The 26,738-nt window shown below is 36.1% G+C and overlaps 1 pseudogene; it reads left to right on the top strand.

Moving 5' to 3' along the window:
* The window catches only part of LOC149158556 (uncharacterized), a 146,738-nt pseudogene that overhangs the window by 106,022 nt on the left and 13,978 nt on the right, over positions 1–26,738 (top strand).

Raw genomic sequence — 26,738 nt, 5'->3', positions numbered from 1 at the left:
GGATGCATTTTTCATGGAGAAATAGATAAGGAAGGATGAGAAAAGTAGCTAAGGGAAAGGTAGTTTTGGAACTCAACATACCCCCACTGCTAGACTATTTCATGTCCCCATGCAATCAAAATTGTAAACTCCCTCCTCCTATTGCATTTGTTCTGAGACTTCAGCCAAAACATCCAACCTCTTCTTGCTTTTCTTTGCACCAACTGCCATCCTAGGCTTCCTCATGAGAAATCTGTACTTGAGGTTAATGAGTGCCCTATTTAGCTTCTTATTCTTCCTTTTTAGTTTTCTATTCTTCTTGTGCCATAAACCCAAGTGAAGCATAGTGTTATCATGGATAATCTTATCCAACCTGTTCTATTCTTTTAAGGCTTCATTTTCTCTTTGGATATGCCTATTTAGAACTTCTAGCTCATAGATTTCATGTTTAAGTGAGCTAGTCAAAGTTTCTTGTGATGTGGCAGGCTGCTCAGGATTAGATGAAGTCCCTGGGTCCACTGATGTACTCTTTTTCTCCAATGACTCTATGTAGTCATAAATCTGTTGTTGGACCGGATCAATGCCTGGAAAGGCTCTTCTTGGACTACTTTCAAAGTTTTGTTGAGGAGAGTTCTATGGGCTTTGCTCATATGGAATATTGTCATGGGACTGAGTTGGAGTTTCTTCCCCCAAATCTATGAACTGTGTCTCTTTTGATTTTTCTTTCTTCACTTTTCCCCTAAGTCTAGAACTTCTCATCAAACTTTGGGAGCCTATGATTTCCTCCTCTATAACCTGTTTCCTTTTTCCCTTCTCCTTCTCTTTCTTGAGCTGATATCTGATTTTGATTAGTCTCTCCGAAAGCAGTTGTTCATCCCCCTTAGATGATGAAGGTTTAGGAATATTCTTTTGGATTTCCTCAAAATTTTCTTTCATTTTCCTTCTCCTCTTTCTTTGCTTTCTGATCTTTGTTAATGTTTCAAAGATGGGCTCTTCTTCATTGTTTTTCTGTGCTGAAGTTTCAGGAGTGTTTTGAGTGGTGACACTAGTCTTCCTTCTCTACTTCTTTTTATAGGACTTCCTTCAGGCAATTCTGGAGCATGTTGGAGGAAGTTTCTAATAAAAAATTCACCCCATGTGTCCCCTACACTCTTTAAGTGATGTTCAACTAAAATTTTTACTAGTCCATGATGATAAAGAGTTGTTTCTATTGCTTCAATTTTCTTCTGAACATTAGTGGCAATTCTTCTCAAACTATTCAACAGGAAAAATAGTAGATTGAGGGTTCCATATTCAAGAAAATTCATTAACAGTCTTATGTCTTATAAATGGAACCAAACCTTCCCTTGCATGTAATAAAATTTTGCAAAATTAATAACATGCTACTCCATTTGCCCTTAAGTGTAGAGATTTGAATCCCTTTCCTAAAAACTGAAGTGTCCATACCAGGATTTTTGAGAATGACCTTTTATGTTTCATCATGAAATTATTTTTTCTTGAACCACCTCTCTCGTAGCCTTGATAGCTTGGTTGCTTTAGCAATAAAAGACTCGGTCATTGCAAATTTTATGTCACCTATTTCCACGTCTATCCCATCAAATAATCTGGCAAAATATTTGGTGATTTCTTTATGGTAACCATTTAATTTTTCAATGAAACTCAACCAACCAGCCTTCTGCATCATTCCTTTCAACTGAGGATAACCTACCATGTACTTCAACCCTATGGGTTCAGTTCTGACGATGAGCCCCATCACCTCTGTTCTCTGCTATTCTTAAAAATTCCCTTCGGTGTTTGAGAAATGTAGTGACTGTGTAGAGAGGACTGTGTATACGGTAGTGGAACAACTGGGATATAGAAATAAAAATAACTATGGATATGGGGACAAAATGACAGAATATATGGAAGTGAAATGACTATGAGTATGGGATAAAATGACTATGCATACAGGGTATACGGAGATGGAGTAGCTGTATGCATAAATTGTGTGGAAACAGAGTGTGCACAGGGTATATGGAAAAAGAGTGGCTGCATATGTAAACTGTGTGAAAAACAGAGCGAATGTTATACACAAAGAATACAAAAATAGAGTGACTATGTGCACAAGGTAATAGTGTGTTTGTATGCACAAAATATATGAAAAGAGAGTGATTTTATGCACAAAAAGGCTACAGAAATATAAGAGAAAAACTTGGTGTAATAAATGAACAATTAGGGTTTTTGAGGAGTCATATTCAAATAGGTTACATCATGAATCTAACCATTTATCAAGTGTGCTGGAGAAGTCCAGTCAAGTATGAGTCATTGAGTTTAAAATGGAGATTGCATCATTATACCGTTGGGTATTAAAGATGGAAGGTATGGTGGAATTATCATGGAAATCAAATCTCATAATGATAAATCAAGTAGTCATGTGATTATACGAGTTATACAAACTTATGTTTTGTATTGATTTTTGAAATAAGTTTTTTTTTACCTTTAGAACCATACCTTTCGCTTGCTAATCTCTTGTTGTTTGCTTCCACAGGTGCTTAGATGTGATTGGTCTTCAAAAGTTGTTCTCTCCTCAATTACCTGCATATGAAATTTTATTATGAACTGGCCTTTTTATGCTTTGACTGATGATCAAATGATTGTTGCAGAATCAGATTGGCTACAGAACAGGATTAGCTATAGAATGGGAACAACTGCAGAATGTAAAACAAAGAATAAATATGACTTTATGAATGAATGAAATGGAGATGGACGTGTGAGAGAAAATATGACAAGATGATAAATGAAAAATTGAGATGGAAGAAATGTTGGAGAGGAAAATTTTATTGGTGGAATATGGTAGTGGAGTGAAGTGAGACTTTGCAAAAGTAAAACAGAGTGAAAATGAGATAAAACAATAAATTTTGTAGAATTCAAAGTGAGTCACGATTTTTTTCAGAAAAAGAAATGGAAAATATAGGTTGTCAGAAGCTTCTAATTTTCACCCTGTATTTTCTGTATAAGCATGCCAATCAGTGATTGGTTTTCAACCTTATACAATTTTTTTTTAGATAGGAAAAACAAAGACTAAGTTGGTGGAGAAGAAGGATTCTTCTTCACCAACTTCATTTCAGAATTGTTCTGAAAGATCTTGATGAACTCCTCCTTTGAGATTGGTTTTTGATAAATTTTCAATCTATGACCATTCACAAGGAGAGGAGTTTGACTTTCATCTATTGTTTTGATCCTTACCACTCCATTATTGAAAACTATTTCAATCTCATATGGCCCAAGCCAATGAGTTTGAAACTTCCCTTAAAAATATTTAAACTTTGAATCAAATAATAGTGCCCAATCTCCCTCTTGAAACTTCTTGTCTTTGATGTACTTGTCATGCCACTTAGCCCTCTGTTGTTGAACTAGACCAGTCCTTTGAATAGCTTCTTGTCTGATTTCATCAAGTTCATTCAATTGCTCTAGTCTATGCTTTTGAGCTTCTGATAAATCCATCCCCAACTGGACTACCATCTTGAAAGTTTTGACTTGGAACTCTATGGGGAACAGGACTTGCTTCCCATAAACAAGTTCATAGGGTGTATGTCCAGTTGTGTTCCTCCATGTAGTTCTATAGGCCCATAAGGCTTCAGGAATCCTTTTTGCCCAATCTCTTCTATGTAGATGCACAATCTTGGTGAGGATTCTTTCAATCACTTTATTTGTAGACTCCACTTGACCATTTTCTTGTGGATGATATGGAGTGGATTTCCTACGCTTGATTTTGTACTCCTCCATAAGCTTCTCTATCATGTTGGATGTGAATTTAAGTCCCTGATCTGTCACAATTTCTCTTGGAACGCCAAAGCGAGTAAAAATATCGTCAAAAATAAAACTAACTACAGAATTTTCATTAGCAAAAAGTAATTCTTTGGCTTCTACCCATTTGGTAACATAATCAGTGCATACCAATATATACTTTTTCTGCTTGGATGGAAGATTAAGAGGTTCAATAAAGTCTAAACCCCATTTTTCAAAGGGTTCGATAAGTACCTAAGGTTGTAATGGCATTTCATTTGAAGGAGTAGGTTTCCCTACACTTTTGCAGTTGTCGCACCTTCTGACATATTATTTAGCATCTTTGAAGATGGATGGCCAATAATATCATAAGGAAATGATTTTATAGGTTGTCCTATTGTCAGCAAAGTGTCTACCACACAACACATCATGACATGCTTTGAGAATATCAGGCATCTCATCTTCCTTGACACACCTTCTGATCATAAGATTTGGCCCTATTTTATACAATTCGCTAATGATCCATGAATATCTTTCACTATCTTGAATAATCTTTCTTTTCTCTCTAGGAAATAAATGTGAAGGTAACTTCCTTGTAACCAAGTAATTAGCAACATCTACAAACCAAGGAGTTTGAGTAGTTACCACAAAGAGATATTCATTAGGAAACTTATCCTCAACCGGAGAGTCTTCTTTACTATTTTGAATCCTGGACAAGAAATCAGCAACTGTGTTTTGTTTTCCAGGTCTATCTAGCATAGTAATGCTGAATTCTTGCAAAAGTAAAAGCCTTCTTGTAACTCTACCATTAGTAATAGGTTTAGTCATCAAATAACTAATTGCAGAGTGATCTGTATGAACAGAGGTTTTATAGCCTGTTATATAGTGTCTGAACTTGTTAATTGCATGAGCAGTAGCTAAGAATTATTTTTCAGTTACAGTATAATTCAACTCAATGGGAGTCAAATTTTTACTTTTATAGTAAATGGCATAAGGAATCAAGTCTTTTTGTACCAATACAGCTCCCAGAGTTGTACCTAAAGCATCTGTAGAAATATGGAAAGGAAGTTTCCAATTTGGTCCTCTTAAGATAGGTGCTTCAGATATTTTTTCTTTCAAGGTTTCAAATTATAGTTGGCATTTAGGATTCGACTTGAATACACAATCTTTTGTAAGAAATTTGAAGAGTGGAGATGCTATTTTAGTGAAGTTTTCTATAAATATTCTATAATATCTTGTAAATCCTAGAAAACTTCTAACATCCTTTTGGAAATTTGGAATTGACAACTTAGAGATAACTTCAACTTTAGACTTGTCAACTTTAATCCCTTTTCTCAAAATGTGATGTCCTAAAACAATACCTTCTCTAAACATCATAAAGAATTTTTCATGGCTTAGTGAAAGGTTTGTTTCTTTACATCTTTTAAGGAATTTTTCCAAATTCTCCAAAGCTTCTTCAAATGTGTTACCATAAACTGTAAAATCATCCATATATACCTCTACACAATCATGTATTAGATCAAAAAAAAATCCTAGTACTACTCTTTGGAATGTTGCAGGTGCATTACATAACCCAAAAGGAAGCACTCGGTAGGAAAAAGTTCCCCATGGTGAAGTAACTGTGGTTTTATCCTGATCCTGAGGTGCTACCTGAATTTGATTATAACCACTAAAACCATCCAAGAACAAGAAATACTTTTTACCTGCTAATGTATCTAACACTTGATCTATAAAGGGCAAAGGAAATAGATCTTTCAAGGTTGCTTTATTCAATTCTTGGTAATCAATGCACACCCTCCATTTACCATTCTTTTTAGGCACAATTACCAAAGGAGAAACCCATTGGCTATCTGAAATTAGGTAAATGAAGTTTACATTGAGTGATTTTTGGAGCTCTTCTTTAACAATTTCTCTAAGATTTGGATTCATTCTTCTTTGAGTGTGTCTGATTGGTCTACTGTTTTCCTCAATATAGATATGATGGATACAAGTCTTAAGATCAATACCTTTCATGTCGGTATACTCCGATGGAAATGTAGCAGAATGTTTTTGTAATATTTTGGTTAGCTCTTCTTGTTGTAGTTCCTCCAAGCTTTTGTTTATGTTCAGTGTCCTACCTGGAAAGATTTCAATTGTAGAGCTTACCAAACTCTTCCATAGAATAGATAGACATCTCCCTAGATGACAAGTATTCAATATTAGATATTTCTTGAAATTGTGCATGATCATATTCTGAAGATGTTTCAAAATTTTCCAATGTGTTCAAAATTTGACTATCTTCACTAATTTTAGATATAGTAAAGAGAGGTTGAATATCATCTTCATCACTAATCCATTCCTTGTCATCTATTTCTATTATTGCTTTTGCTGGAGGATACAAAGTAAATTTCTTTGTTGAATTACCATCAGAAATATACATGTCACCAGATCTACAACTAATAAAAGCATCAGTTGTGGCTAGCCAAGGTCTTCCTAATATGAGTGGGTGTCCTCCTAAATTATTCTTGGGATTTAAAATCATAAAATCAACACGATATTCCCAAGAATATAAGGAGACTGAAATATCTTCTAGCACACCATCTAGTTTGATTACTGATCTATCTGCAAGCTGCAGTAGCGTAGGTGCATAAAGAAGGTTAGGAAGTTTAAGATGCTCCATAGTTTGTCTACTCATAGTTTTTATTGTTGCCCCTAAGTCAATCAATGTATTTGGAATTTCAATCCCATTTATATGTGTCTTGACAATTGGACTTCCTAGATCCACATATTTCTGCATGGCAATATTTCCCATCATGATGTCTGCTATCTTTCCTACCAGGTGAATTCTTTTCAATTCCCTTGGTTTTCTTCCTTGTCTTTTGATGCTCAACTCCTTTATTGTCTTCGCTAGAATAGGAATTTCTCTAATGGCTTGAAGAAAAGGATTTTTGATGCAAACATTCTTCAATTCATATAGAAAATCGTAACTGGTCATCAAGATCTGTTTTTCTACCCCTCTATCAATTTGTAGTCTCTCAGGAAAAGGAGGTGTAGAAGTAGATGTTGGTTTCTCAATTATAGGAGTTGGGTTTATTGATTTTTTTTGTTTTTTCTTTTCTATGTTTTGGTTTTGAAGGGAAGTTCCCTCAAAACTTTTATTGACTTTTAGAGAATCCTCCTCAGAAGTGTCTTGCTCTTGAGTAACTATAGAATGTTTTTCCTTTTCTAATATCCTACCAGATCTAAGTTGAACATCATTAAGATCTACAGGAGTGATCATGTAAGTTGGAAGTTGTTGTCCTTCTACCATGTAAACATTCTGAGGGTTTTTATTATTGGGGTTTGGTAATCCTTTGGCAGGTAGCTAATTTGGTTTTTGTTGAAATGGAAGTAAGAGTTGAGGATTTTGACCTTGTTGTGGAGGTTGTTGTGGAAATGGCAATGAAAGTTGAGGGTTTTGATTTGGAAGTTGCTGTTGATTTTGTGAGGGAGGATAATTTTGATAAGATGGAGGATATTGGTAATATTGGGCAAATCTCCCATATGAATTTTGTACCCCTTGTGCCCATGGTTGAGATTGATACTGAGATTGAGGTTGAGGCCAAGGTTGCTGCCAAGAATTCTAGTTTGGTGGGGGTTGAAGATACATTGGATTGTTGAATCATTGATTTTGTGGCCCCTACCAAGGTCTTATTGCAACAAAACAAAGAGATTCTATAGGATTTGGGACTGTTTCTTCTTGAAAGACAGCCTTAAGATATGGGATAGAAGGACACTCCTTGGTCTCATGACGTTTTGAACAAATCATACAAGTTTATACAATTTTTGCATCTAAAGGGCATTCCCTTAGAGCATGTTTCTTTCTACATTTTGGATAAAATATGGCTAAAGCATCAGGCTCTGTTTTCTACTTGTTTTTATTTTTAAGGGTGTCTAGTTTCTCACTAAGGCTCCCTAAAATGTCAGTTTTAAACTCATCAAGCATATCGCCAATTTTTTCCCTACTTACAGATCCAGTTGCAGATTTGTTTGCTCTAACAAGAGAAGGATCTCTTGGTCCTTTCCCGATTTTAGATTTCCCTCTTGAGAGATGAACACATACTTCTACTATGTCACTCAATGGAAGTTGAGAGATATGTCCTGTCCCCGTCATGTTAAGGATATATATCCATCATCTCTAATGGCCTTCAACAAAAGAGATTCCAAAGTTTCTTCATCTAAATTGTTCATCTTTGCTCTTTTCAAGTTATAGTTGAATCTCTCAAGAAAATCCTCTAAGTTTTCATCTTCTTTTTGCATCATTTTGAACACCTCATCTTTATGATTGGTAGGCATACAATAATCCAAATATCTATCCAAAAATGCATGTTTCATGTCATTCCAAGTTCTAATGGATTGAGTGACTAACCCCATAAACCATTTCAAAGTAGCCCCTTTTAATGTTGAAGGGAACAATTTTAGTTTCTGAGAGTCTTCTAGATAATCACAGGTTCTACACAAGAATTTGATCTGAAATCATTCATGAATGATCTCAGTTAATTAATGAAGGTATTACAGACTCAGGTGATGGGGTGTGCCTATGTTATCTTATGCAATGGATTGATAACACATAAACACAACAAATTTAATAAGGAGTTCACATAATCCTCCTGGACTACGTCTCCTTGTATGGAATCGGGTGGGACTCGGTCGAACCCGCTTATCTCTTGAGGGCCTTCCAATATCCTACTGGTTTTAGCGTGGGGCTCGCCTTCTGATGGAATTGCCGATTTTCGTACGGTTTTACGCTTTTCCCCTAACCAAGCACTCGAGGTTTTCATTCACTGAGTGGGACGCCCTGTGATGTGCGATTAGCACTTATCAGAAACTGCCTCTGTTTTTGGATCTGACTTCCAATTTTGCCAGTTTTCGCCAGCACGCGGTTAGCATAGGCCAACAGTTTGCACGCTTTGATCGAGGGTCCTCGTTGCTCTGTGCTGACTACAAATTGCCATTGTTCAGAGGTTATTTCTGATAAGCTCAACATCCATAGCACTTTGAAACTTTTGTATTAGTTTTACAGAGTTCAGGAAACTTTTAAGAGTGATTGAGGATCTAATTTGGATCATAGCCTTCCCAGTGAAAAATCTTTTGGACCACCAAAAGTTGGTTTTCAAGCATAGACTAAGTGAGGGTATAGTTGTCTCACTTGTCCAATCTCTATCCATTTTGCACTGCTTGGCTTTGAACCCTTGAGTCCAATCCTGAGGTACTCAACATCTCTACTGCGTGTCATCCTCACCTTCCTATCCAGGACTGTATCTTCCTACAATTCATTGAGATATTCAAGTAATAGATCATCAATAGAAGTCAATTGACTCTGCTCTTCGGGATCTTTAATTAATGAAGGCTCAAATTGTATCAAGATGTTTGCATTAATGACTGAGTAGATGTGCATGTAAGCTAGTAAATCAAGTTGAAAATCATTCTCACCAATTTTCTCAAGTATCTTGAGAGGTCCATACCTTATTGGCTTTAGCTTTTTACCTTCCATTTGCATTCTATCTTTGCTGATATACAACCAGACTTATCACCAACTTGCAAACTATGCTCCATCTGATGCTTGTCATGCCTTGCCTTGTATTTCGCTTGGCTCTTTTACAATTGTTCCTGTACTTCCTGGTGAGTCTCTTGGATTTGTTCAATGAACTTGGTTGCCTTGTCCACATCATTGTGTCCATCAATTACTATGTCTTTACCAAAGACAAAATCCAAGGGAGACCTTGGAGTGAAACCAAAGCAGGTCTCAAAAGGAGATCTCTGTGTAGAAGAATGTTTTGCTTGGTTATAAGCATGCTGAACATAACACAAATGTTCATCCCATAGTTTGGGATGCTTGCTGCAATAGCCTCTGAGCAACTGGATCACTGTCCTGTTGACTACTTCTATCTGGCCATCTGTCTGTGGACGAAAGGCTATGCTTTTCTTCAGTTTGGTGTCCATCAGTTCCCATAGACTTGATCAAAAGTTCCTAACAAATCAGGTCAGATACAATGGAAGTGGATAATCCAAAATGAATCCATACATGCTGAAAGGACAACTTTGCAATTTGTTTAGTTGTAATCTGTTTATTACAAGGTATAAAAATACATATTTTGCTGAACCTATCCACAACAACATATAAATAGTCATGACCTTTCCTAGATTTTAACAGTCCTCCAACAAAGTCCATGGAAACACTTTCCCAAGGATGAGAAGAAACTAGCAGTGGAGTGTACAAGCCTAGTTTTCTATTGCTGGGCTTGCTTTTAGCACACATGGTACACCCTCTTACATATCTAGAAACTGTCTCATTCATTTTGGGCCAATAACAAAATCTTTGTAGTTGTGCAACTATTTTACTTACACCAAAGTGACCTGATATTAGAGAAGTGTGTGCTTCCTGAATTATCTTTACTCTTTCAGTTTGTGGAATGCATAGCTTCCCACAATGATGCAAGAGTTGGTCCTTAATGTGACAATCCAATTCTTCAACTCATTTTCCTTGACTTAAATTTGCATATACATCTCTAAAATCTATATCTTGAGCATATTGTTCAATGTAGCTCTCATGCAGTACTGAATTATGCTTAAGTATAGGGGATGCATTTATAATAGGTCTAGATAACATATCTGCAACTTTATTGTGTATGCCCTTTTCATATCTGATAACTAAATGAAACTGTTGTAAAAAACCCATCCATCTATAGTGTCTTGATTGTTGCAACTTAGTTTGGGAGTGTAGATATTGAAGTGGTTGATGATTAGTATGTATAACTATCTCTTTGCCCATTAAGTAATGTTTCCACTTTTTCACACTTTGTACTAATGCATACAATTCTTTATCATATGTGGGATAGTTAACTACTATATAATTAAATGTCTTAGAATGATAACATACAGGTTTACTGTGTTGTATCAACACTGCTCCCATGGCATAGTCACTGGCATCCATTTGGATCTCAAATGGTCTTTGAAGATCAGGTAGTGCTAGTACTGGTGTTGTACTAATCTTTTCTTTCAAGGTGTCGAAGGCTTTTTGCTGTTTGCCTCCCCACTGAAACACCTTGTTCAATCCTGTTAAAGCATGTAAGGGAGCTGCAATTAAGGAAAAGTTAGGAATGAGGTTTCTCGAATATTGTGTTGCTCCTAAGAAGCTTCTAACTTCTATAGCAGATTTGGGTTTAGGCCGGTTTACAATGACTGCCACCTTAGAGGGATCTATCTTCAATTCATTACCCCCTACTATATTTTCCAAATGATTCAAAGATGTTTTGTTGAATTCACATTTTTGAGAGTTTAACATAAAGTTTTTCTCTTTTCAAAACATCTAGTGTCTGCTTAACAAGCTTTTAATGTTCTTCCCAAGTTCTACTAAATATAAGAATGTCATTCAGATATACAATAAAAAAATCATCAAGAAAAGGTTTGAGTACATCATTCATTATTCTCATGAAAGTAGCAGGAGCATTAGTTAAGCCAAAAGGCATAACCAGCCACTCATACAATCCCTGCTTTGTTTTGAAGGCAGTCTTCCATGCATCTTGTTCTGCAACTCTAACCTGATGATATCCACTATACAAGTCTAACTTGGAAAAATAAACAACTTCTTTTAACTGATCTAATAGATCATCTATGCGAGGAAGGGGATAATTATTTTTTATTGTTATCTTATTTAATGCTTGGTAATCAATGCACATTCTCCACGAGCCATATTTCTTCTTCACCAAAACGATTAGAGATCCACATGGTGATGTGCTAGGACTGATGAAACCCTTCTCGAGCAACTCGTGCACCAGCTTCTTTATTTATGCATTCTCTAAAGCGGACAAATTGTACATTATGATGTTAGGCAATAAATCATCTTGCTGCAAATTAATATCATGCACTATTTCCTTTTTGGGTGGTAGACCTTTAGGTTCTTGAAATAAGATATCATATTCTGAAACAATTTTTTCTAAATGAGCTTGTTGTTTAGCATCACAACCCTCACATACATTGGTTTCATTAGGTTTCTTTTCCTTTACAACCATCAGTGAAAAATGTTTGCATGAATTTAACATTCATTTTATCTACCCTGAGTTTATGAGAGTGCAATTATTCTTGAGCTTATGAGCCCTTACAAAGTATTCGATTCCATCATTAATGAGTAGATACTTGTTCTTAGCTCTATAGAAAATAGCTTTTCTATCATACAAGTAAAGACTTACTAAAACAATTCCACATATATCCAAAGGAACTATATCTAACTCAACCTCATCTACAAATGCTGACCCAAAAGAAAACTTAATTTTACATTGTCTAGTCTCTTGTAGTTGTGATTTATCACTTAACCAACCTAATGGGTATGTTTTCTTGTCAGGTGTAGTCAGTAATCCCAAATTCTTTACAATTGCTTCAGAAATTAAATTACTTGTGAGCCACTATCAAACAAAGTATCAATCTTTTGATGTTTGGAAATAACTAGAATATGGAAAAGCTCATGTCCTTTCCTCTCCTTTTCTTCATCATTAATAGATTGTGTAGAATTACTAGTAGATGCTTCAGAATTTTTAGCTTTTATACCTGTGGCTGCAATGGTTGTTTCACTTCCTAAGTCCGACCCCAAATCTTTCTAAATAGATACAACAGTCTTCTTCTTCTTGCCCTCGAACTTCTTAGGTCTCAGCTCTGGATGTAGAATCCAACAGTGCTCATCATCATGCCCATCCTTCTTACAATGAGTGCATGAAGACTTGCTTTTCTGTGCAATGTTGGCCTTCCTCTCTTTCCATTTCTATTTTATTTTCTCCTTATTCTTGCTTGCAATGGGCTTGGATGATCCTCCAACTTCTGGGTTCCCATTTTTTCCTCTAGCTTCTAAATGCGTAGCTTGAACAGATACCTTATCTATACTAGTGGGATTAAACATGAGGATAGTGTGCCTCAAGTAGTTATGTAGACCACCTATGTACTTCAACAAAGTCTCAGGTGAGTCTAATGAAATTCTTAGAATCAAAGCTCTTTTCCTAAATTCTTGGGTGTAACCTTGTACACTTTGCCCTTTTGATTGGTGAAGAGTTTGCCAGCTCATCATGGCTTGTTGCATGTAAGCTAGTGGATAGAACTGCTTCTTGATTTCAGAAACAAGTCCACTCTAGACAGAAAGAATCTTACCATGTTTCTTCATGTCAGCTTGTGTCCTACCTTCCAACCATACCAAGGTAGTGCCTCTGAGGCATAGGCTAGCGAACCGAATCTTACTCTTATCTGAGTTGATACTTTGCACTCTGCAATAAACATCAATTTGTTTGATCGAATTATCCATCTTCTCTGCATTCAACTCTGCATCATATATTGGTAAATCAAATTTAACATCTAATTTAATCAAAGATGTTTTCTTTTTATGTTCGGGGCTATTAGGAGGTGTGAGAAAGTTTTCTTCTTTCCCTTTGCCTTTTGGGTGCTCATGGAGGAGAGATTCCTCGTCTCATTTTTCTTTGGAGTGTGATGAATCTTCATCTTTACCTTTCTTAAACTCCCTATACATTTCCTCTACCATGGACCTCATGGCCAAGAAACTATCTATGAATTGGGGGTCTGGTCCCAAGGGACTTTCTTCTGACATTTTATTCTTAGGATAGACTCTTCCAATTTATGGGCTAGTTTCGACCAACTCTCCTTCTCCTAATTTAAGCTTTGATCTAGTTAGCATTCAATAACAAAATCTAGCACAAGCTTATCTAACCTTAACAACCTAGGAGCTCTGATACCACTTGATCTAAAATCACTCATGAATGATCTCAGTTAATTAATGAAGGTATTACAAACTAAAGTGTTGGGGCGTGCCTATGTTATCTTATGCAAAAGATTAATAAGATTGTGAAATACAAAAAAACTAAAATATTAAGAGAACATAGTAAGCAAACACATAAACACAACAAAGTTAATAAGGAGTTCACCCAATCCTCACGGGCTACGTTTCCTGGTCCAGCCTTCAGTGGTGGCCTTTCTATTGTGTCTTAAAAAGACAATTTTTACAACAGTGAGCTCAAATTGAGTCTCACTTAATAGATAATGATTAGTAGGACTGTACTTGGATTCCCCAAGTCTCTAGAGTACACAGACTCCCCTTACTAAATCTTGACCTCAACTGGTCTCAGTGGTATGAGTCCAATTTGGTACTCAATACCTGACAGGTATACAAAGAGGAGTTGCTTGAACCTCTCAAGCTTTTGCTGGAGTTCACAGACTCTCAGACTCTCTCTGTCTTTGTTTGCTCAATGTTGCCTTTGCTCTGCAGGTCAGATCGACTTCTCTGTTCTTTTCAATTTTTGCTTCTCTCTCTTTGCTCTCTTTTACTACTTCTTTTGCTTTCTTTTTCTGTTCATGGCTTAAAGCCAATCTTCTCCATGAATGTTCATTTCTGCTTCTCGGCTCTCTGGATCTCCTACCTCTCTCCGCTAGAATTCCCCTACTCTATGCCATCATCACTATAATGCTTCACAGAGAGGTGGCCACTTGTTTCCTCATGAACTGAGTTTCAGTTCTCTTTGAATGATTATTATTTCCATTGCTCCAAGATTTCCTATGAAACTAATTCCTCTGCCAACTCATCGGTCATGCCGGATCTCAAATCTTATCCACCTCAGCCAATTTCCCTGTCAAATCTGGTCACCCATCAAATTTCTTCTTTGTCATTGATCTGGGGTCTCTAGATCTTACGGTCTCCATCCATATCACATGGGTAAGTAGCATGACCTTTACCAACGTGATGAGAGCGGTTTTCTCTCTCATCCACTAGACACGTGTCACCTGTTGTATGGAACCGGGTGGGACTCGGTCAAACCCGCTTATCGCTTGAGGGCCTTCCAATATCCTATTGGTTTTAGTGTGGGGCCTGCCTTCTGACGGAATCAGCGATTTCCATACGGTTTTATGCTTTTCCCTGTGAGCAAGTGCTTGTTGCTTTCCTTCACTGAGGGGGACGCCTTGCGATACGCGCTAATCACGTATTAGAAACTACCTTTGCTTTTGGATCTGACTTCCCGTTTTGCCAGTTTGCACCAGCACGTGGTTGCCATGGGCCAATGGTCTATGTGCTTTGACCAAGGGTCCTTGCTGCTCCATGCTAACCTCAAATTGCCATTGTTCAGAGGTTATTTCTAATGATCTCAACATCCATATCACTTTGAAACTTTGGTATGAGTTTTATAGAGTTTAGGAAATTTTAAAAGTTTTTGAGGATCCAATTCAGATCAGACTTCAAACTCAAACAATTTTTTTTCAAGATCCTCACTTCTCAACGTATAAAAGTTTGGGAGGACAGATGGTGAAACGTTTTTCATTGTGGTATGTGTTTCATCATATACTATAGGGAATCCAAATGAGTTATCTACTTCCATATTTCCCTTGCCTCCTCCATTATTACCTCTACCTCCTCCATTGTTTCTTCTACCTCTCCCTCTACCCCCTCCAAATATTATGAATTCTCCATATTGTTCTTCTTCTGCCATTATAGTTTCTTCAGAGTCAGTATAGGGCTCAACCTGCAAGGTTATTCACTCCTCCTTTGGTTCTTCTATTAATGGACTATGAGAGAGAGTTTCTACTTTTTCTTCCTCACCAAGTATTCCTAATTCTTCAACTACAATAGGTTCCCCTGTGGAGGTAAAACATGTCTTCTCTTCTAGGACTATTTTGGTGGATGATATAGGAGAATCTTCTGATTGAATTTTTTCTCCTTGAATTCCAAGAATCCTATGGTTGGGAGTATGAGTCTGGGATGGAGATGTGTCTTTTCTAACTCTTTGTGGAGTAGGTGGAGTTGTAGGAATCGAACTGCTGCCCCTAGCTATAAATCTACCTCTAGAGTCTTATTCTCTATGCATGTCATTCTTTTGTTTTGTTGTTGTTGTTGTATATTTTTATTTTTATTTTTTTTATGAATGTAAGGGATAAGGCTACCTAGTTACACTTCCCTGGAAATGGCGCCAAAATGTTTGGTCAATTTAGTGTCCTAAATTGCTCTACATAAATTATCAATCCGAGTATCATAAACTGATGAAGTGTAGTGCACTATATGTGCTAGATGGCCCTTCCTACTTCAGTGTTTTTGAGTTTTCTGTTGTTTTGGGGGTTTGATCTTTTAATTCCTAATGTTCTGCAATGTATTTAACAAAATCTTAAATCTACTGCTACTAAGAATCTAAAGAAATGAAATGAGAGCTAATATTAAAACTGAAAATGAGATTGCAGCTATCTATGATGAACCAAAAATGAAATACTGAAAATAAGATTACAACTATTGTCTAATTTATTGCAGAATCAAAACTTAATGAACAACTGAAAATGGAATTGCAACTAAATGAAAAACTATGATTGAAAATGAAATTGCAACTAATCTATCATAAAAACTAAATGAAGTGTCTTGTCACTCTGCTACACAATTTTGGGAGAACTACCTCCTTGTGATAGCATTTTGAGGGATTCAATACTTCATTGTTCTAAAACTAAAAATGAAATTGCAACAAAATTAAATGAAAGACTAAGACTGAAAGTGAAATTGCAACTAATCTACTATAATAGCTAAATGAAGTGCTTTATCACTCTGCTACACAATTTTGGGAGAACTACCTCCTTGTGATAGCATTTTGAGGGACTCCATACTTCATTGTTCTAAGAAAAAGTAAACATAAAAATGTAGAGAAAGACTCATTCATAAATGAAATATTTCACCACTTAGTTTTAAGATGAACCATCAACTGAAAGGGCTTTTGGAAACATTCACTTACAACATGAGTTATTAAACTAACAACAAAATGGCATTGAACAGTAAATGAAAGAAACTAGACTAATGATCAGCAATTCTAAATTACTCTATGCTACTGACATCAACTTCAAACTACTGATAAGAAACTAGAAATTAGTGAACCAAAAGAGCTATTCTATGCTAATAAGAAGATGACACAAGATGCATTATGAATAGAGTTAGAAAACAGTTATAATTATCATGGAAAAAACACAGTGAATTTATAGTTAACTATGAAAGATAAGGCAGAAATAAAATGTAACCTTGACCAAAGTAGGGGCCCTCTACAAAGGTCTTCAATTATAAGCACTTAATCAACGCTCCAACAATGCTTCAAGTATCCATGAAACAAAGTCTTTATATTAAAACAGAGAATGAGTTCTTCAAAATATAGAGTGGAAATATGAACTTAATACATAAGAAAAAAATGAACTTGTTCTGCGTTCCTCACACAAGTATTTATGGGGAAATTATACAACCATTTTAAAGAGAGGAATAAGCTACATCAAAACACGTAGACAGACAAGTATGCAGAATTCTTGTCCTTGGTTGCTTGGAAACATAAATCTTATGGTAATGATTATTGGATTCTGTTTGCACAGGTGGTAGATGAAGTCCGTGGCCTCAGGAAACTGCCTCAGATCCCATCACTGAGAAATGTGTACAGAACAGATTCTTATTTTCCATAGTTTTCTATGTTTGAATTCCCTTTGATCGGAGTATTCCCCATAGATCTAGGCCAGATGCATAGGATACGATCCATGGCGTGATGTTTTCCAAGCTACCCATGTAGTCCTTTTCTCGTTTTGACACATGGAACCTGTAAAAGCGTGGAAGTAGCTGCAAAACAACCGATTAGCTGCAGAATGTAGTTGTGTTCCGTAGCTAAAAGACAGAAACTTATTCAAATAGAAAAAATAAAAGTATAACCTATAAATCACTAAAATGTACTCCTTGAGGAAATGTATAATGCTTTTTGATGATAATGATGCATTTTTCATGGAAAAACAGAGAAGGAAGGATGAGAAAAGTAGCTAAGGGAAAGGAAGTTTTGGAACTCAACAATAGGGAGCACCAGTACTTCCAAAAGAAGGAAAAGGACTAGGATTGCCATCAAAGGGTTTTCCTTGACTGGTAGACTCAGGAAATGTTTCCATTGGTATCAAACTAAGATCTACTAAGGAGTATTTCCATATGAAGGATGTTGGTCTGCGGTCAATTAATTTTAGAATTTGAAACAAAAAATTTGGCTTTTCACGTTTTAAGAGTCGAGAAAAGGAAGAAAAGGTGACTCTAGTCGCTTTCATTGGTTTAACGAGCTTGAAAGGACAAGTTTCTCAATGATATTTTCAAATTTAAAGAGTCAGAAAATATCAAAATGACCACTCAGGTAACTATAGGCAAAAGGAGTACCAAGTAACCGTGAACTACAATATACACCTCAGCAAATAATTTGCCAAGGACTTGACATACATGCAGGAAATCTCCCCGAACATTGTGTTTGGTGTATCACTTTTACAAGGTGGAAGACTCCTCCTCCTATGGATAAAGGTTTGCAATCTATGAGGGTCTCCCTTTATATACACAATGGTACAAGAAGCACAAGTCTATGCTAGCACTATCTAATGCAAGAGAGAACAACAACTGCTAAGTTTTAAATACATTGGAACACATCTCTAGCCTAGACCACTAAGTATGAAGCATTAATGTTTCAAATGCTCCTTATATTAATTTATAGATTTGAGTTGATCTTGAAATTATGTTTTAGTTTTGAGGCTCAAAACGTTGTCACCTGCACACCTACGATGCAACTATATGAGAAAAGGAAATTTTCACTTCAATGAAAGCTAGACGAACCAAGGGGAGAAATTTCAATCAATAATGCATAAAAAAAAAATGCATCATGAAAAATGCCTTCCACTAACTTTCACTTTCATCTTCCAAACGTAAAATGTGAAAATGAAATCTAATCTTTTATTTCACCAAATGCAATGCCAAAAGTAAAAATAGTTTCCAATTTTCACTATCCTAAATGCAACTTTTCAAAAGAAAAATGATTTTCACTTTACTATGATGCATTTATATGAATTATGCTTTTCTTTTCATTTTGAATGATTTGATGCACCTAATACAATTTTTAGCTTTCAATCACTGAAAAACGTGATCTATAATCTCAAAAATAACTTCTCAATGCAACTAATCTAATGCACTTTCACGAAAAGTAAATTTTGAAATACAAGCTAAAACAGATGCAAAACAATGTTTTCAATGATTTCTATAGAAAACAACACTCAATCAATCAACAAAACAAACATCTCAATGACACCAACAAGCAGAAAATTATGACCAATGACTAGAAACCCTAGAATTCAATCTAATTTCACTTCGAAGCTAATGAGAAAAATTTTGCAAATTAATCAAGGCAATCAATCAAAACATTGACAAATCCAAGCATATAGGATGGGAGAAGACCATAGGGGCCAAGACACACTAGATTCTTAGGAAGAAACCTCAAAAATTCTCACATTCAAGGATCATCTCTACCTTATATACCCAAACCCGCAATTATCGGTACTTTGCATAGGAAAACCCGTGATGGCATCACTACTTTGTATAGAAAAAGTAGTGATGATTTCATCACAACCAAATAATGAACCAAAAAAATTTCATCACAACTGTAAAGGTAAAAACCGCGATGCCATCGCGACTATTAAGGCTAAACCTATGATGGGTGAGGTATATGGGAAAGAACTAAAAATATTCCATGAAACAATCTAGAATTAACACTCTAAGGAAGTAATCAGTGATGGTATACACCTAGACTAATGCAAACAAGCCGAAAAATCAATGGTTGGTCAAACTAGTCAAAAGATTAGGGTGAAGGATTGGATGGAAAGGATCATAGGCTCCCCAGCAGAGTCACCATTTTTTTGACAAGGTTAATCCTCTCTGCAGATAGAGACGGTCCCTCTAGCCAAATGAGTGGGTCTAGAAACTGAAGTGGCAATCAAATAGACATATTCCTAAGTTATAATTGAAAAGGAGAACGAAGGAGATGGCCTACCTCCTTCTGATGCTATTCTAATTTCCTTTGTTCAGGGCCTAAAACCGTTTGTGTCACAGACTTGTTCCTACTTATCTTAGCATTTAAGTACCTGCAAAAGTGATCAAGAGACAACAAAGCATGCCAAAGCCAATAGAAAATCCAATAACAACCTTCTTAAATCATCAAGGAATGTCAAGCTAAACAAATACATGAACATATATATTTTGAGAATATGAACCAATGTTTTATATTATTAGGAAACAAAGGGAAGCTTACAACCAAAGCCTTTATGTTGAAAAACTCTCTTTGAGTTGTAATCCAAGTCCAATCCAAGAACTCTCCAAGCACTCCTTCTCCAAGTCCAATGAATAGCCTCTAAGCACATGCTTAGCATAAGGGTGCAAATTGACATAGACCAACAAACTAACCATTTGGGAATGGGAGAGGAGGAATTTATAGGCTAGGAGAGGGAGTTAGGAATCCTTCAAAGATAGGATTAGGCCCACATCTCAAGGAGGTAGCTCATAGGGATAAGACAAGGAGGGTAGGTTGGGATAATTCAGCCTCATATATGTGAAACAACCTCTAGCTCGCCGCTTTGGAAGCTTTTAGATCATCAAGCTTCTCATCTCCTTTTGGAAAATTACCTCTTTGGGATCATCGTGGGTATGCAAGGGAATAGAGTGATGCCATCATAGGTCAAGAGTGATGCAGAAAGTGACCATCACAATTTTAAGCCATAGAAGAGTGATGATCCTCATTTTAGGGTCTTAAGAGCTATTTCTTCAGGGAAAGCTTAGGGCATTTTCCAATCAAAGACTTAGGAGGTATCTGAGCTGCATACATGGATGAGTATACTATATAATTGTCATGTTTCAGGCACTTTGAGGTATGTCATAGGGAAATGCAGGAGGCGTGACAAAATATTGTGTAATAACTTCATATCATGATGATTACTAATTAAGCTACCCCCTAAGAGCATAGTGGACATGTGTAATCATCATCATCATCATATATTTAAATTATAATAATTATGTAAATGAATTAATGCATGAAAAAGAATTATATATATATATATATATAGCCTTCTAAACAAGAAATTACATCAAAGTATTGAAAATTATAGGTCGGTCAATCATTAGGAAAACTTGAGCATACCCAAAAGTTCACTCTCCTCAGAGAGGAACAAGAAATCAAAGTTCCTAGAAGTTCAAAATTTACCATACAAAGGCTAAAATATAAGCCTTTTTAATCATGGAGATAAACTGACAAAATAATGGAACTAGAAACTAGGGACATAGCAGGAGACTAGATCGAGGGGTCTGAATGAGTAGTTGTGACCTAGATGGGATCCTTGTTGTCGCCTAGTGCACCTCCAACTAGGTGAGTGATGCCAAGATGTTTCTCAATGCACTCCAGTCATCGATTTAGGTCCTTCATGTGTCAATGAAAGTGTTTCATGAAGTGGAGAGGATTTGTTCAATGCTCATATTGGTTCAGGATAGCCTTTCCTAAGAGAATTTCATATGCCAATATAGATCCACTATGTACATGTACTAGTTAAAGAACCTATGTGTATGCCTCATGTCTAGCACTCAATCAGGTAGCTCATCTAGAACCTCGATATTTGAGAGATGTTTCCTTTGGGAGGTCCCCTCTCTCTCGACACAAGTGAGCTCATCCTGAATAGGGCCTAGAGTAATTTATTTCAACCACATAAGAATTTCCTCCGATTAGTGATGAGTACATGTACTACCCCATGTGCCTCATTCTTGGTAATATGATGCTCCCTTGTAGACATGGGTGCATTGACAAGGCATGAGAGGAGCAAAATAAAGGGGAAATGGCCAAAAACCTAAAAGATGGACATTAGGTGGCAAACAAAAACTCATGTGCCGAAAATTTAAGTGAGTAGGAGGGAGCTCCAAATCTAACCCAAATAGAAGAGTGAGGAAACAACTGACAAGGGATATGGGATGGGAGCCTACGAGGAAAAGTTCGTAATGGGGGATATGCTGCTACAGAAGGAAAGCCATGACGGGGAGAGGAAGTGCACATATAATTAACTAGGGTGACAAGACTATGTGTCCATAGGGGCTAGAAATCCAAGCAATAAGTCTATGAATAGAAAACTAAAAAAGGAACCAAAAGGGAAGAGGTATGACCATGAAAAAGAGAAAGGCTCCCTAACATGTACAAATTCGTTCCAAGGTGGTGGGATGCTCTATCCAACATTGAGAGATACCATAACCATTTAGGAAATGAGTTATGAGCTTGAAAACTTGGGGAGCACCCAACAAGCTTGCAGGGACAGAGTTACAACTTTATGGAGAAAAGTTTGCGAGTGAATGGAAAACAATTTCCTCATAATTTATGTTCAAATGAGGAATGGGAGGGCCTGCCTCACTATATTTCTTTGGATAGACTGATTAGGTGATCATGTTCTAAGTGAGGAAAATGCTCAAAATTGGAATTGCTCAAAATTGGTTGAAACCAGAATGATAGGATAGCCCTCGTCAATACAATCTTGTAACCATGAATGACACTCAAATCCGACACTATATGTGAAAGTTATTCAAGTTTGAATTTTACAATTTCCTTTAAAAATCAGTTTGACCAGGATTGACTTTTGACTTTGGCAAATATTAAAAAAAGAATATTCCATAGAATATTCTCTGCTGGCCAGTTGATGGATGCCACGTGCCCTACCTGGAGGCCACCACGTGGCTCCAAGACTACAGGTTTATGGTGGAAAAATTATTGTGTGTTCATAGGAATCGACCCCAGGTCGGGTGGCTGCTAGCACATAGGCTCGACTGGCCCGCCTACACATTAGTTCTTATCATGACAGGGGCACAGGTGATATTTAAGGTGTTAACCATATGCTGTTGGGGTAGACCACCAGTGGTTACCAGCTAGCAGTCCCAACAAGTCACACACCATGGTCAGCCGATAGTTTGTTAACCACCCACCAACCCAAACTGTGACTGTCACCGAAGGTCACATGCACGTAGTTCCACCGGAGGTTACAGTTCCCTATCCGCCAACCTCAAAAAATGTTAACTGCCCGGAGATTGCGGTCACATGCGCATCATTTAAGCCAACAGTTACAATCAACATTTGGTGGTCAGCTTGGCAAAGTCTGCCTTTTTAGGTGCTTTTGCCAATTTTAGTGGGGTTAATTGCAATTACTCCAAGTTTAGGGGAGTTTTCTTAGGCCAATTTGGACAAGACTTCAGCTGGTCATAACTTTCACTAGGGAGAACCTTTTTGAGAGATTTTTTTATTTTTTTTATTTTCAGTATTCTGAGCATTCCATAGCTAATGGTATAGGTTGCAAAACCAACAGAGATGATCTTCAGATAATTTTTCCACAAATAAGCTTGGAGAGCCATCAGGGCCTAGGGATTGTTGGAGATGTATTAGGCTATGGTTAACCATTAGAGGTGAAACAAAAGCCATTCTTTATGGTTCTCTATGTTCTGAACTCATTTCCACGACTTATTTTGCTTGTTTAGGCTTTTTTATCATTGTATAACCAATTTGAGCATCTAATAAGAGCAAGGACATGCCCATATGGGGGCCTTGGACCCGAAAAACGTAGCCTAGGAGGGGTGAACTGCCTTACCAACTGTTGTGTTATATTATGTGAATTTATCTTGCTGTGTTTTTCAGATTTAATATGCTAAGCAGTAAAAGGAAATAACACTCCTTCACACATAAGACTCATAAATTTACCAAAAACACTTTGTTTTAATTGCAAGACATGTAAAACAATTTGCACATATAATTTAATGGAAATGAATACCTTGAACAACAATTACAAGTAGTTTCATTTTCAGATTAGTTGGTATCAGAGCTCAAGTTTTGAGTATTAGTTTTGTGCAAAGATATATTTGATTGTTTTGCAAGTTTTAATGCTTACTAGGCTTAAACTTCAAAGAGGGAAAGGACAATGGGTTAGAGCACAACATAATCCTCAACCAAGGAGGGCTAGGGTTCCATTATATCCACCTTGTAATTCACCCTCAATAGCCTCAGAAGAAGCTTCAAGTATGTCTAAAGGGGAAGGAGAAGTTCCTGAAGACATGGATCCAAAAGAAGAAGAATGGGTATTCAGAAAAGCTTTTTTGGACATGACTGAGATGGTAAGAATATTATACTAGGAAAGGAATGATAGGTTGGTTGGAGAAGGGTCTAAGCATAATAAAGAAGGAGAGGGCTCTTCACGATGAAATAAAGGTGATGATCATTCAAATAAAGGACATGGAGGAAATGGTGATCCACCATCTCCATCGTCATCCTCTTCCTCTACATTGTCATCCTCTTCCTCTACATCGTCATCCTCTACCTCGGTAAATCAACCTCATAAGCTTAAATCTTCGGGAAAAAAGTCCATTTTTAAAGCTAGATGTTAGATTTGAATTAACCACATTTAACAGTGAAGTCAATGCAGAGAAACTTGACAACTGGATAAGACAGTTGGAAGTTTATTTAAGGATATAGAACTTACAGGATGATGACACCAAGATTCAGTTAGCCTCTTTAAGAACGGATGGAGTATAGGGAAAATTTTAAGAACCCCCCCAAATTTACATGTATAATAAATGGGCGAATCTCCATGGTATATAGGAAAAATGGAAGGCGATTTTATCAATAATATGATATGTATATATAATTTTTTGGCGAATCTCTCACCAGGGATGGCGAATATTTTAATCAATTATAAAATCTTGTGTTTATTGAATACACAAATGAAATCATTGCATTTCTTTAAAATATCTTTTGAAATCAAAATTACCGAAATTACATATCAATAACCTAGTGGGTGTAGGATAAAATTCACCCGTGCCATTCACAGAAAGCATGAGAAAAAACCTAATACTATATATAAAACCAAGAAAAATTCAAATTCATCACTTCTAGGGACCTCGTAACCACCCTGCCGATACACAAGTATGTTCCTGTTTTCAATTAGAAAAACTACCCAAATTACAATCTGTTTACTCCAGCATATGTTGGAAAGTTATAGAAGGATGACTAGTGCAATCAATCCATTCCTTTTAGCCCTGGATTTGCTTCAGTTTAAAACAAAAGTATACAAATATACTTGTCCAATGTCTATGCTTTAACCATTCACCTTAAGATGTTTTTACAATATAATTTCCTAAGTCTATTTAATATCTTCATTATCATAAAATCCAACCTATATCCATATTAACTCCACATCTACCACTCTTAGGGGGATGAAATCTATTTATCCCTCTCAGCACTTGGTAGACCCAGAATTAAGATGGATCTAAGATGATAGAATTTCCCCTTTAAATAGTCTATGCTCACATGAATACCATGGTATTATAATGTGCCAATACCATGGGTTATCATAAACCTGGAGCTTAAAAATTACTATTAGTAATTTATAAAAATTAATAAAATTAATAGTTGATTTTTATTTTATTTTTTATTTTAACCAAGCTAAAATGTTTAACATACATTAAATTACAACATCCATTTTTACTCTTGATCGGATCAAATATTTTTTCACTCTATGCTAGTTTGCATATAACAATATTTGATACCTCTCGGGGGTTAGTAGATCCAGAGTAAAGATGGATCTATGCTGGCTTAATTCCCCCATTTAAATAGGCTACATTCTAGGTCAATACCATGGGTCAATACCATGTGCCATTTTGGTGAATACCGTGGGTCAATACCATGTGCCATTTTTATTTTTATTAATACTAATATTAGGGTTAATAATGTTTTTTTGCCTGGTATTAATAACAATCTAGTCCATGGTATCTGTCCCATAGTATTTTTCCCATAGGTTTCACCTAAATATAACGCATTTTCTGAGTGTTCGTAAATATAAGGTGACTTACGGAGTAAATATAAAAAAATGTTTTATTTGTTTACCATACCTCTCATTTATTTATATTTTTATTAATTTACCATACCTCTTTTACAAATATGGTATTTGGCCCATAGGATTCACTTAAATAAAGCCTCTTTCTTGAGCCTTCATAAATAGAACGAGGGTTATGGACTAAATATAAAAAGAGGTTTTATTTATTTACCATGCATCTAGTTTATTTATATTTTTATTTATTTACCATAAGTATTAAAAGACATTTTATTTATTTACCATACCTCCACTTTACTTATATTTTTATTTTTTTAGACCCTTGCATGTATATAAGGTGACTTATGGACTAAATATAAAAAATGTTTTACTTTCTTACCATAACTTTCATTTATTTATATTTTTATTAATTTACCATACCTCTTTTATAAATATGGTACTTGGGCATTTGGCCCATAGGATTCACTTAAATAAAACCTATTCTTGAAAATGGGCGAATGGATTCACTTAAATAAAACCTATTCTTGAAAATGGGCGAATGGAAGGTTGTAACTCCTAATTTCAAGGGCTAAATTTACCTTTTTTACCCTCTCCCTTAAAATAAGGTGGGCTATTTGAGGTGATTTGTGAAAATGTACTATGATACAAAATATTCGCCCACTAAAAATTTAAATCCCCTTAATTTCGCCAAAGGGCGAACATTCGCCGCTAAAATTTTCTATGATGGAGTAGCATTGGTATGGTGGGAAGCCAAGACCAAGGATGAAATTAAGAAACATGCTAAGATTACTTTAACATGAGCTGAATTTATTTCCACAATTAAGAAGCAATTATACTCTTGCTCATTTACAAAAGGTTATAATGAACTGGCAAAACTTTAGACAACTAAAGGGACAAAATGATCAAGACTACACCCAAGAGTTTAGGAGAAGAGCACTCTTATTAGGGGTAGACTTACAAAGTCAAGACACTTTTTTGAAATATATAGGTGGTTTGCATAGCTACCTTAAACATACTATCCTTGTGTTCAATCCGACTAGTCTAGATGAAGTTTGTGTACAAGCTACACATTTAGAGACTAGAGGGAAAAACACTTTTGATGAGGGTAGAAACAAGCCTTTTAAGGGGACAAACAAAAAGAAAACCTTTAAGAAAAAAGGCAAAAAGAATGCATCTATCAAAAAGGAGGGTGAGAAAGCGATATGTAAACATTGTTCAAAAGAAGGCCATGAAGAGAAAATTTGTTGGAAACATTATCCTGAGAAAAGAAATCAATTTAACAAAAACAAAGGAAAGAA

Source organism: Pinus tabuliformis, chromosome 5_2 (assembly GCF_031772625.1).
Source record: "Pinus tabuliformis cultivar Carrire ecotype Pingquan chromosome 5_2, CPIR1, whole genome shotgun sequence".
NCBI classification, from domain to species: Eukaryota; Viridiplantae; Streptophyta; class Pinopsida; order Pinales; family Pinaceae; genus Pinus; species Pinus tabuliformis.
The sequence above is the reverse complement of the archived record's forward strand: the minus strand, read 5'-3'. Positions and strand labels throughout refer to the sequence as shown.